The sequence below is a fragment of the Hemiscyllium ocellatum genome, chromosome 6, assembly GCF_020745735.1.
Source record: "Hemiscyllium ocellatum isolate sHemOce1 chromosome 6, sHemOce1.pat.X.cur, whole genome shotgun sequence".
Classification (NCBI taxonomy): domain Eukaryota; kingdom Metazoa; phylum Chordata; class Chondrichthyes; order Orectolobiformes; family Hemiscylliidae; genus Hemiscyllium; species Hemiscyllium ocellatum.
This window is the reverse complement of record NC_083406.1, coordinates 111,801,366-111,814,406: the sequence shown is the minus strand read 5'-3', so window position 1 is coordinate 111,814,406 and position 13,041 is coordinate 111,801,366. Positions and strand designations below refer to the sequence as shown.

Below are 13,041 nucleotides of genomic sequence, written 5' to 3'. Positions count from 1 at the left end.
CCAGGGATGCCTACATCCTGTGAATGAATAAGAAAACAAAAAGGCATCTTTTTCTGAGACTGCAACCCTATGGCCTGGTAGATTGAAGGTGACTTTACTTTAATATTTGCGTATACTTTGGGATAGTTCATATCACCCCCTTCCTAAATTTAACATAAGTTCTAAAGGAAGTTACATTGATTAAGCATGAATACCCTTGAAAATAGATGACCAGGGTAATCTAATTGCAGTGCTATGTGTTTAAAGCCTTTGCTAGGACAGACAGAGCAACCAAATTCCTTTCATGCAAAAGAGGGCACAATCTTGAAATTAGAACAGGCCATTCAGTGATACTCATGTGTCTAAAATATCCTGCCCTTCTAAAAACACATTGAGAATTAGGGTCCATTGGAAATTTCAAAATTGGGATTGACATAGTTTTGTTAGGAAACCATGTCAAGGGAACCCAGTCAAATAGAGAGGAACACAGCCGTGATCTAATTGAAGGTAGAGAGAACTGAATGCTCAAACCCTGATCCTGTGTTAACGATCCAAGGAAACATTCAAAATTCACTCAGGAAGTGATGGTGTTGGGTATTTTCAAAGCAACATATGGGATGGAACAAAGCAGAAAATGAAGAAGAGCTATATCAAACTCGAAAGGTTGACTCTGTTTCTCTCTCCACAGATGCTGCCAGACTTAGCATTCTCTGTGCTTGTTTGGGATTTTCTGAACAGTAATCTGAACATTATATGTCTCAGATGTGTGAATATCTTGAATAAAATATTGCGTTCTTTCAGATCAATTACTTTATATACCATAACAAACAATGCAACTTTGAGGCTGATGAGTTCTCAGCCAGACTGCAAACCTGCAATAGCATTCTGCTACACGACCTTCGACCTTGGATTCATCTTAATCTAGCTGGTGATGGAAAGATAGGCCAGTACTCAGTTTAGTGTCATCATCAAGATTAGTTGTAGCCTCTGCCACAATAAAGTGAAGCTCCCTTTATCAAAAAGCTTGAACCACATAATCAGAAAGATGTGGCTCAATTGTACAAGAACTGCATTTTTCTTTCCAAAGCCAGATTTCTTTTATAATTAAAAAGGTCAAGTTGGTGATAGCTTTGGTGACATATCTAATGACATTTGGGTTAAGAGGGTTCAAACTGTATTTCCATTTACACCCAGCTGAAGAAGGTTTCCATCCATTCATTAGCACTTGTTTGAAATATGGTTCCTTTCAGTAGAATGTTTTGTACCATCCATTCTGGAATAGCTTTCTTGGCTCTGGTTTGGAAAGTGAATATATTGGGGCAGGCAGGATCCAGTAAGGGTAAATGGAGATAATTGGTGAACCCATACTCAATTTAGACATTTCATTTTGAGGAACGCAGAAGAACAAGAAGGCAATTCAGCTCTTCAAACCTGCTCCATTATTCAATTCAATCCATAACCTAATTCATCCATAATAACCTCAGTTTTCCTGATATTTTATTCAAGAAACATCTTTCAACCTCAGTTCTGGATGCGCTGAAACTGTTCCAGCATCCGCAACCTCTTGGAGAATTTCTCTACTGCCTTTGTGAAAAATCTTTACTGATTCTCTTCCTTATTGTGTCAGCTTTAACTTTAAGATAATGTCCCCTAGTTCAGGATTTCCTCCTGTCAGAGGAACTTTTTTTTTTCTGAGTCTAATTTCCTTCCAGCTTCTTAACTAGCACTAGGCTCATGTTTACATCTAATCTCCAATATTCAATGGCATTACCATCTCTAAATTCCCCATTATCGACATCTGGGGTTCTGGGGTGGGGGCGGAGGAATTAGCTGCCATTAGCAAAAATTGAACTGGACCAACCATATAAATGTCATGTCAAAACCTGTGGCGCTGAAAAAGCACAGCAGGTCAGGCAGCATTCAAGGAGCAGGAGGGGTGACGTTTTGGGCATCAGCCATTGAAGTGTTTATGCCTGAAACATCGACTCTCCTCCTCCTCAGCTGCTGCCTGGCTTGCTGTGTTTTTCCAGTGCCACACGTTTTGACTCTGATCTCCAGCATCTGCAGTCCTCACTTTCTCCAAGCCATATAAATGTGTCCATGAGAGCAGATCAAAAGCTGGCAACTCTGCAGTGAGTAACTCCCCTCCTACCTGCCCAAAGTCTGTCCATAATCAACAAGGCACACGCCAGGAGTGTGATAGATTATTGTCCACTTGCCTGACAGAGTGCAGCCCCAAAGACACTCAAGAAGCTTGACACCATCCAGGACAAAACAATCCACTTGATTGGCACCGTATCCTGCACCTTCAACACTCACTGCCTTCAGCATTGTTGCATCATGGTGTCAGTGTACACTTTGTAAGTTTTCCTGCTGCTGCACAGATCTTCAAGATTTCTACATAGCAGTGGGTTCTGGAAACAGGGGTCCAAGGAAATGACTGAGTGGTATTATCATGAGTCTGTCAATTCATAGAGGCGGCTAATATATAGGGGACCTGGGTTCAAACCTCCCCCTGGCGGATGGTGGAATTTGAACTCACTAATAAATGTGAAATTCAGTGCCCAATAGTGACCATGAAACCATAGGCAATTGTTTGGAGAAACCTATCCCATGCCCTTTGGGAAGGAGAATGCTGACTTTACCCGGACCCACAATGATAGTTGACCCTTACCTGCCCTCTGGGCAATTAGGAATGGGTATTAAATGTTGGCTGAGCTAGTGACACTCAAGTCCTGTAAACGAGTAAATAAAAATACGTTGGCATGTCAATTGCACAGATCCACCGAGCAGCTGCACAGCCTAAAGAGAGCATCAATCCTACACAAGATGCACAGCTTCAACAGCAGCTACCAAATGTATGACCTCTACCATGCAAAAGGACAGGCAGAAGGCACGTGGGAATGCCACTACCTGCAAGTTCATCTCCAAGAAACACACAATTCTGGCTTGGAATTATATCCCCACTCTTTCTGCTGGGTCAAAACCCTGGAACTCCCTTCTGATATGTGTGACCATACACTGAAGGCTGCAGTAGTTCAAGGGGGTAACTTACCAGGGCTTGGCAATAAATGCTGGCCTACCAGTGGTGCTCACAAAACTTCTAACAAAGAACACAAAATTGCCATTAGCTTCCCTTCCTTATCTGGTGAATGCCCATCTCTGTCAATGCCAGCACTAGTGAGAATGTCCAACTGCTTCACTCTGAGCCTCAGCATTCTAATGGAAGATGATCCCTGGAGGCCATCAACTGGAAGTCTCACCCAGACATGGTAATTGTTTTGAAGTAAGGTCACAGACTTATGATACTGTCATAAGCCATAGTCATTTATTTCTTCAAGCATTCCAACAAGTGACTAAAGCTTAACCAGTGCTTCAGTAGCTTTTGGATAATTTGAGCTCATGACAGGTACCATATAAACAAAAGTTAATTATTTCTCATTTCATAGCCATGGATGCACTCTCCTATTATTTCACTTGTATTAGTGTCCGTTCAAAGATTGTGGAAATTCAACCATGATAGCAATTAATCATGACAGTTTATTACACTCCTATGACAAGAAATACCCAGACACTATTTAAAGTGGGGAAAGTTTTGCTTAGTATGTGTTAATTTCAATGCTCTGTCATCTTGGAAACACAGCTTTATTTGTGCAGTGACCTTTCTCATTTTCAAACAACTTCAAACAAAACAGGCTTAATTCTAATTCTCCATTAGGTGTTGTCATCGCTTCATGATCTAATTGTTATTGTGGCTTGTTGTGTTCAACAGTTCTTTCAGGGAAGCTATTGTGGTGAAGGTGCAAGATCATACCTCATGTCTGTAAAGGCAGAAAAGTGCAAGGCAACAACTTGTGAGTTACTGTTGTTTTTATTCAGAAATTGGTGTGATGTGGTGTTGGCTCCATTTAGTAGTTTAGATATCAATGTGGGCACAATGACACCTACCTTCGCGATATATCAGATTGTTCAGAGGGAGAATGTAAAAAGGCGTTGGAGTAATTTTACCAATTATCATTTTCCAATTTAACTTTCTACAACACCACAGTCATCTGAAACATAGTATCATGCAACACAGATAAAACCCATTGAGTCCATTGTACTGTTTCTGAGAAAGCTACTGAGTATGGATGAATGAATGGATTAACTTTATTTTCACATATACTCAATGAATACAGTGAAAAGTTTATATTTAGCCACTGACAGTGCCATCTTCGGTACAAAGGTACCTAACTACAGCCCCTTTAGTTGTAAGATCTTAGAAAATAGGGAAATGAGATGCACAGCTTTGCAGAAATAATAGCTCAGAGCAATGGTTTTCCCACTCAGACTACACTGGTGCCTAGCCTCTAGTCTGCACCAGTCCCTAGCTCCAGACCTCGCAGGACAATAATGCTGTTTCCCCACATCCTTGCAAATTTTCAACTTTTGAAACAAATTTACAACTGAATCTGCTCACAGTGCCTTAAAAAGGAACATATTCCAGATTGTAACAAATCTCCATTAAGTGAAGTTTATTTTTGAAAAGCTATTTCTTCCTTAGGCTGTAAGCTTTCTTTGATATTTGCCTTTGATTTCTTCCTTTCTTTACAACTTTTATACTTGTTTATTTAATGTTGAGGTGCTTCAAGTACACTTCCCTCCCTGCCCTGAAGTGAGCCTTCCTCAGCTTAAGCGATGAGTATTTTCAAATAGGCAACACATCTCCACTCAGTCCTGATTTCAACCCCTGTACATACATGGAAGCATGTAGCAAGGATGATTGTTTTTACGATGAATAGGAGACATGATTTGAACTCCTCATCTTCCACTCTTCAGCCTGTCTCAGATGGACACAAAGACTATTTGTAAAAGGAAGAAAGAGCTTGCATTTGTAAATCACTCCAGCTGATGAAAACCTTTGAACTACGGTCGCCATTGTAACCTAAGGGGACAATTTATACATGAGAAGATCCCATTTGCAACAATGAAATGAAATGGCAGATCCACTGTTGTTCATGATGTCGGTTGAGGGATGAATGTTTATGAAGACACCAAGATAAATTTGCCATTCTTTAATGGTTTCTTTTTTTTAACTTTTAGATACTTATAAGCCTACCTGAGAGTAGAAAGCTTAAACATCCCATTTAAAGGGTTGTACCTCTGACAGTAGAGCACTCAATCTGTTATGATCCAAACAGTCAATCTAGATTAGTGTAGAAACATAGAAAAGAGGTGCAGGAATAAGCCATTTGGCCCTTTGAACCTGCCCCACCATTCAATATGATCACACAATTCAATATCCCACTCCCCCCCCCCATTCTCCATATTCCTTGATCCCTTTAGCCACAAGGTCACATCCAGCTCCCTCTTGAATATATCGAATGAACCAACCCCAACAGCTTCCAGTGGGAGAGAATTCCAGAGGTTCATGACCCTCTGAGTGAAGAAATTCTTCTTCAGCGCAGTTCTGAATGGTTCACCCCTTATTCTTAAACTGTGACCCCTAGGTCTGGACTTCCCCAACACTGGGAACGTTCTTCCCACATCCAGCCTGTCCAGTCCTATCAGGATTCTACATGTTCCTATGAGATGCCCCCTCATTAAGAAATCATCCTTTGAGTCTGAACCCAGAATCTTCTGACTCAGGGGTGAAGGGGTACCACTGAGCTGAGACTCATCAGTTCAGCTGATTTCACAATGAAAAGATAGAATGAATACTGCACTGTCACAACTGTTTTAGCAACTCACAAGTTATTGAGTCACTGAGAAAACTGAAGGCTTAGATCTGTATTTCAGTGGAATGAGCTGTATTAGTCCAGTCATATTCCAACATTACACAGAAATCAGGAACAGTAGGTGTTAATAGTACACCCTTATTCACGAAGTGTTACAGTTCTTCAGGGCTTGTTTGTCATTCAGTCAGATCATCAGTTGTTGTCATTGCACACAGCCTCCATTTTCTGTCTTTGACTCTTATTGCTTGATTCTTTCACCCAAACACCAATCGCAGTCTTAAATAGTTCAATTCATCCAATATCTACAGCTGTGTGGGTGAGTGAGTTCCAGGTTTCAACTACTCTCTGAGCAAAAACTTCCTCCCTGACTCGACAATTAAAAAAAGAACTGCGGTTGCTGGAAATCTGAAATAAAAACAGAAATTCTCAGTGAAACTCAGCAGGTCTGGCAGCATTGTGGAAAGAAAGCAGAGTGAATTGATGAGAAGTCACCAGACTTAAAACAAATTACTTTCTCCCCACAGATGCTGCCAGACCTGCTGAATTTCACCAGTAATTTCTGTTTTTGTTTCTGCTGACCCTAGCCCTGAACAGGTTAATGTGGACATGAAGTCTATGTTCCCTTATTCAGTACTGCCCCGCCAAATAAACTGTACCAGCAAATCATTATATAAATTGGTAAATGAGATTGACAAACCAGTTGTAGAGCAGTTTAAACACCTCAATTATAGTACTCTGATAAAGACAGATCTTGCACTGTCGACATCCTCAAGGTTTTCCAAAGCACTTTATAGCACTGCTGATGGAAACAGAAGATAACAAATAAATATTAATGGATTCCGTAAATGAACAAATCTGTGCCAAATGGATTTCAAAGTGAATGAATTTGAAGTCATCCACAATGGACTTAAAAGGGATAGACAGGTGCTTTCTAAATGGGGCGAAACTGAAACACTGAAAGTTTGGAGATGCTTAGGAGTCCACATACATAGTCGGGATGTAAAATAGCAAATGGCTAATTGATTAGTGCTGGTCTGGGCATAACTATGTTTCAGTTAACATTTAAAACTGATTAGAAAAAAAGAGGCAGTGACTTTTCCTTTACAAACTCATGAGAAACATTTGAGAATATTTTGTAAGACATTGTCGCATTTTCTGGCGATTTACTCATCGCAGCTTTTCATCTTTGGTAAGTGCAATTTGAATTACAGAGCTGAAAGAAGAAATGTATAGGCATTTTGTTTTTATAAAACACACCTGTCAATTTTTAAATGGTTAACTGATGTAATTTTGATAGTTTAAATGGGTGCATTCAGAAACAGTATTCAGAATCATAGAATCCCTACAGTTTGGAAACAGGCCATTCGGCCCAACAATCTCCAAATAGTAACCCACCCAACCCATTTCCCTACTCTATTGCTCTACTTTACCCCTGACTAATGCGCCTAACTTTCACATCCCTGAGCACTATGGACAATTTAGCATGGCCAATTCATCTAACCAGCACATCTTTGAACTGTGGGAGGAAACCGGAGCAAACCCATGCAGACACAGGGGGAATGTGCAAACTCCATACAGACAGTCGCCCAAGGCTGAAATCAAACTGGGGTTCCTGGTGCTAACCACTGAGCCACTTTGCCACCCTCTCTCTATGTGCCACATCACATAGCTCATTAAAATGTAACAAACATGTACATAATGTAATCAAGAACTTTAATGGATTTTTAAAGCGTTTTAAAATATTGTCCATCAGTAATTGCCCTCAAGAAGGTGCTGGTGAGTCAGTTTCTTGAATCGCTGCAGCCCTCAGCGTAGAGGAACACTCACCTGCTGTTATGGAGGGAGTTCCAGGATTTGGTCCAGCAATACTGAAAGGAACACCAATGAAATTCCAAACCTGAATGGTGTGTGGTTGGGAGTTGGTGGTGCTCCCAGACACCTGTTGCCCTTCTCCTTCTAGATGGTAGAGGTCATGAGCTTGGAATGTGCTATCCAGAAAGTTGTTGCTGCCTTTATATCTGGAGGATGAGAATACAAAAGATTAGAAGTCATACTTTAGCTGTCCAAAATCCTGGTTAGAATACGTCTGGAATTACAGTGAACAGTTCCGGATGTCATAGCTCGAATATGTTGTGGGGGAATGCAGCGTAAATTCACATCTGGACTACTGCGTGCAGTTTGGTCCTCTTAATGCATGGAAGAATGTAAGTGCATTACAGGCAGTTCAGAGAAGGTTTGTGAGATTAATTCCAAAGAGGAAAGGCTTGTCTTTAATAGGAGAGATTGAGTGGTTTTTGCCAACACTCTGCTAGTGTTTAGAAGGAGGAGAGGAGATCTAACTGAGTTATAAACAATGCTTACGTGGATTGACAAATCAGATGTAGGGTGGACACCTCCCTTTGTGCAGGCAAAAGTGAGGACTGCAGATGCTGGAGATTAGAGTTGAGAATGTGGTGCTGGAAAAGCACAGCGGGTCAGGCAGCATCCAAGGAGTAGGAGAATTGACGTTTCTGGCAAAAGCTGCCTGACCTGCTGTGCTTTTCCAGCACCTCACTCTTACTTCCCTTTGTGCACCAAACACCCCTTATCCTAAAACTGAGATGAAGAGGAATTATTTATCTCAAAGGGTCATGAATCTGTGATAGTCACTACTTCCAGAATGCCTGTGACACTTAATTAATTTAAAGAGGAGATAGACAGATGTTTAATTAGTAATTGGTTAAAGAACTGAGGTGAGATTTGTCGTAATCGTATTGAATGCTGGAGTAGACTCGAGGCGTTGAAGCAGCAGGTAGTAACTAAGGCTGCTCAAAGGCTCATTGAGGCTGATTCAAAACTATCCATTTGGTCCCCAGGCCTCTGGAGGTTTCATGCTCCACCCCAACAATCTTGGGTGCCACTTTCTGCTGGTAGCCTGGAGCACCAGTCCTCCAGTGTGGGCTTAGATGCCCTTTCAGCCTGCCTGGTTTGAGTTGCAGCTGTAAGCCACTGTGTGGTGGAGTTTTTCCTTTGTTCACCCTGGTCAACATCTTTTTGATTTTGACAAATTAAAAAAAGCTGGAGGGAGTACATCCCTCTCTGCCACTTCCCTGGAATGCCAACCTGCTATACCTCAGTGTTGGACATTCCACTACTGGCTTGCCTGCTTTGAAAGCTCACCCCCTAGCCATCAATGGATCAATTGATCTTGTTGAATGGTGGAACAGGCTCGATGGGCTGAATGGTCTATTTCTGCTCCAGATATTCATTTGGAGCAAATTGTGGCTCCAGTTCTCCAGACAATGAGCTCTTAAAGCCTATAGTGAAAATCTTACCCTATGGCTGCAGTCATCCTGTCCATGATGTTGCCATGAAGGGTTTGAGCTACAGGGAGAGATTGGATAGGCTAGGGCTATTTTCCCTTGAGTGCCAGAGCTGAGCAGTGACCTTATAGAGGTTTATAAAATCATCGGGGGTTTGGATACAGCGAATAGCCAAAGTCTTTCCCCAGGGAAGGGGAATCCAAACCTATGGTTAAGGTGAGAGGGGAAAGATTTAAAAGGGACCTAAGGGGCAACGTTTTTACATAGAGGGTGGTGTGTGTATGGAATGAGCTGCCAGAGGAAGTGGTGGAGGCTGGTACAATTACAGCGTTTAAAAGGCATCTGGATGGGGATATGAGTAGGAAGGGTTTAGAGGAATATACAGTAGACACCCCCCTCCCCGTACCTGCGGGGGATATGTTTCAAGACTGACAGCGGGAGCCCAAATCACAGATAGGTGTGAACCCATTCATTTAAATGGGAAATTTGCCTTCCCGGCAGCCTCCTGGTCCCTGGTTCCAGAATGTTCCCTATAATATGTTCTGGCTGTGGTAAACCGTGGGTAACTGAAACCACAGAAAACGATTCCATGGTTACAGGGGTCACCCTGGAGTCCAAATGCTGGCAAATGGGACCGAAATAGTTTGGGATATCTGGTAGGCACGAATGAGTTAAAACTGAAGGGTCTACTTTTGTCCTGTACATCTCGATGACGAATTAACTGAAATGATCCCAGAGATTTATTTTAGAATCCAATTACGTAACAGCCAGTGGTGTCCTCAGGGAGGGTCCTACACTGTTGGCATTCCTGATGAAGGGCTTTTGTCCGAAACATCGATGTTAATGCTCCTTGGATGCTGCCTGAACTGCTGTGCTTTTCCAGCACCACTAATCCAGAGTCTGGTTTCCATCATCTGCAGTCATTGCTTTTACCTAACCTTCCCCATACAACAGGAGTGCCACAGTGTCAGAGGGTGCCGGATTTTCTCTTCTCTGTGGATTGGCTACAAGGGAGGTGTTACTGGGCAGGGAGTTACCCGAGTCTACAGGGGTTTGTACCATAGTCCGGAGCAGAAGAGGTTGCAGATAGACAGAGAGGATCCAGAGCCGGTGAGTCACCTCTTACAGGTGCAAGCTGGTTCATGAAAGTTCAGACAATGATGCCAAATCCTCTGCAATGCTCCAGGATTTGACCTGGGCCGGGCTGGGCTGAAGGCTGCATTTGGTGGGGGGAGGTCTCTCAGAAACGTCCGACTCTGTGGGAGGATTGGAACAAAGTGCTGAAGAAAGGTCACTGGACCTGAAACATTAACTCTGCTTGCTCTGTCTCCAGAAATTCCGCAGCAATTTCTGCTTTTGTTTTAGAGTTCCAGCATCCGCAGTACTTCGTTTTACTTCCAAACGTGCCTCAGCTTCTCTCTGGGCGCCCTTCGGAAGAGGAAGAAAATCAAATGCCTTTTTGTTTTACTTTGCTGTAAACCCATCTGCGATGTATTCTCAAACTCAGACTACGGCGTGACAGTATTGAAGAGTGCAGGGGCGCTCTATCTGACAGGATCTGTGACCTCTCAACTCAATGGCTCATTGTTCCACAGACTTTACACATTTCGGTCTGAAAAGCCTCTTCGCCTGACAAGTCGTTAGCTTCCCACACAGTACCGCAGAAACCAAAACTCAAAACACGTGGCGTTGTGATCAAGGTTACAGCGCGCAGATCCTCACCAGCTGAGGAACGCTGACTAGGGAGAGCTCCCACAGCCGGGGCATCTATCTGCCCCCTTGTGCTAGTTCCCGAATTCCACCCCAGCCTCTCAGCCCCATTCTCTCGCTTGGGAGGCAGGCTGCGATCCATCTTCAGTCGAGGAACTTGGACCAAGAGTGGATCTGAAAGCCCCTACAGCCCGGGTGAGTCCCGTTCGGGTCGCTCCGCGTCGCGTTCTTAAGGCAGCAACTCTCTTGATGCCATCTGACCACTGTGTGGACAACTTGCTGCGAGTGGGGTGTGTGAGTGAATACTGTCAGTGTCTGTCTCAGAGTGAATCTCCTGTGTTTGCGGACGTCGTCTGTATCATTGTGAACATTTTTTTTGATGTGTGAGTGAACATTGTGAATATCGTCATTGTCAGTGTGTGTCTGAGTGAATACTATGTAGATATAATCTTTGTCAGTGTGAATATTGTGTGTCTGGGTGAATATTGTGTGCACATAGCCTTCATCAGCGTGAATATGGAGTGTCTGAGTGAATATTGTGTATAGTCTCTGTCAGCGTGAATATTGTGTGTAAATGTGTGTCTGAATGAATATTGTGTAAATGTAGTCTTTGTCAGTGTGAATATTGTGTGTCTGAGTGAATATTGTATAAATATAGTCTTTGTCGGTGTGAATATTGTGTGTGTGTCTGCATGAATATAGTAAATATAGTCTTTGTCGGTGTGAATATTGTGTGTGTCTGGGTGAATATTCTGTAAACATAGTCTTTGTCAGTGTGAATATTGTGTCTCTGAGTGAATATTGTAAATGTAGTCTTTGTCAGTGTGAATATTGTGTGTCTGAGTGAATATTGTATAAATATAGTCTTTGTTGGTGTGAATATTGTGTGTGTGTCTGCATGAATATAGTAAATGTAGTCTTTGTCAGTGTGAATATTGTGTGTCTGAGTGAATATTGTATAAATATAGTCTTTGTTGGTGTGAATATTGTGTGTGTGTCTGCATGAATATAGTAAATATAGTCTTTGTCGGTGTGAATATTATGTGTGTCTGGGTGAATATTGTGTACATATAGCCTTCGTCAGCATGAATATGGAGTGTCTGAGTGAATATTGTATATAGTCCCTGTCAGTGTGAATATTGTGTGTGTCTGTGTGAATATTCTGTAAACATAGTCTTTGTCAGTGTGAATATTGTGTGTGTCTGCATGAATATTGTAAATATAATCTTTGTCAGTGTGAATATTGTGTGGAAATGTGTGTCTGAGTGAATAGTGTATGTTAAAAGGCTCTTTATCAGTGTGAACATTGTGTGTGTGTGTGTGTGAGTGAAAATTGTGAATGTGGTCTTTGTCAGTATGAATATTGTTTGTGTATGTCTGAGTGTAAATTATGTAAATATAGTCTGCTCGTGTGAATGTTGTGTAAGTGTGTGTCTGAGTGAATATTGCCTGTGTGAGAGTGACTGCTGTGGACAACGTGGTTGATTAACTCAGTTTGCTGAGTGGTAGGTCTATGCTACCAACATTGTGGGTTCAATTTCCAGCTCTCCTTCACAACTTCTGCCTTTGCTGCAAGTGTGGTGAGCCTCTAGCTAAATCACTCTCTCTGTAATGGCAGTGTTTGACAGAGGGCTGCAGTTTATTTAACACTCAGTAGTTTTAACAGTTCTAGAAAGGCTATTGTCCATGGAGTATTCTTGTGAATCTTTCTCTCTGAGTTAACAGGACTGTCGCTCTTCATAATGGGTGGGTTGCTAAAGCCAAGGTTTGATTCTCTGCTTTTCAGTGGTGTGACCTCCCCATGCATGGTGGTTTGCTTGGTGCATTCCAGTGAGTGTAAATGGAACTACTGAGATTTATGAAATTATGGGATTGTTAGAAATGGCAGTGAGTGAGAGGGGAGTGGGTTGAGGTTTGGGGGAGGTTTATACCTTGGTTAGAACATTCACTTTGTTCCCTTTTCAGTTTCCATTTTCAGCATGTTGTGGCTGTACAGGACATTGATTGGGCCACTTTTGGAATATTGCATGCAATTCTGGTCTCCTTCCTTTCAGAAGGATGTTATGAAAGTTGAAAGGGTTCAGAAAAGACTTAAAAGGATGTTGCCAGGGTTGGAGGATTTGAGCTATAGGGAGAAGTAATTATAATGTGATTAGATAAGATTTAGTATGCATAGGATGGGGACGAAAACTGTAGGGGATGAGTACATTGAAATGTGGAGATTGTTCAAGAAACAACTTCTGTGTATCCTTGATAAGTATGTATCTGTCAGGCAGGGAGGAAGTGGTTGAGCGAGGGAGCTGTGGTATACTAAAGAAGTTGAATCTCTTGTC

General features: G+C 42.1%; 1 protein-coding gene across 2 annotated transcripts in view; it reads left to right on the top strand.

Moving 5' to 3' along the window:
• Window positions 1-3,749: 3,749 nt before the first annotated feature.
• Window positions 3,750-13,041, top strand: part of LOC132816873 (P2Y purinoceptor 8-like) — a 62,656-nt gene continuing 53,364 nt past the window's right edge. Inside the window, exon 1 of one of the 2 annotated variants that reach the window (XM_060826864.1) lies at window positions 3,750-3,833. The gene's annotated coding sequence lies outside the window, so the exon portion shown is untranslated. Of the gene's footprint in view, window positions 3,834-10,828; window positions 10,904-13,041 lie in introns of those variants that run through there. The other variant, XM_060826865.1, reaches the window with a different exon arrangement.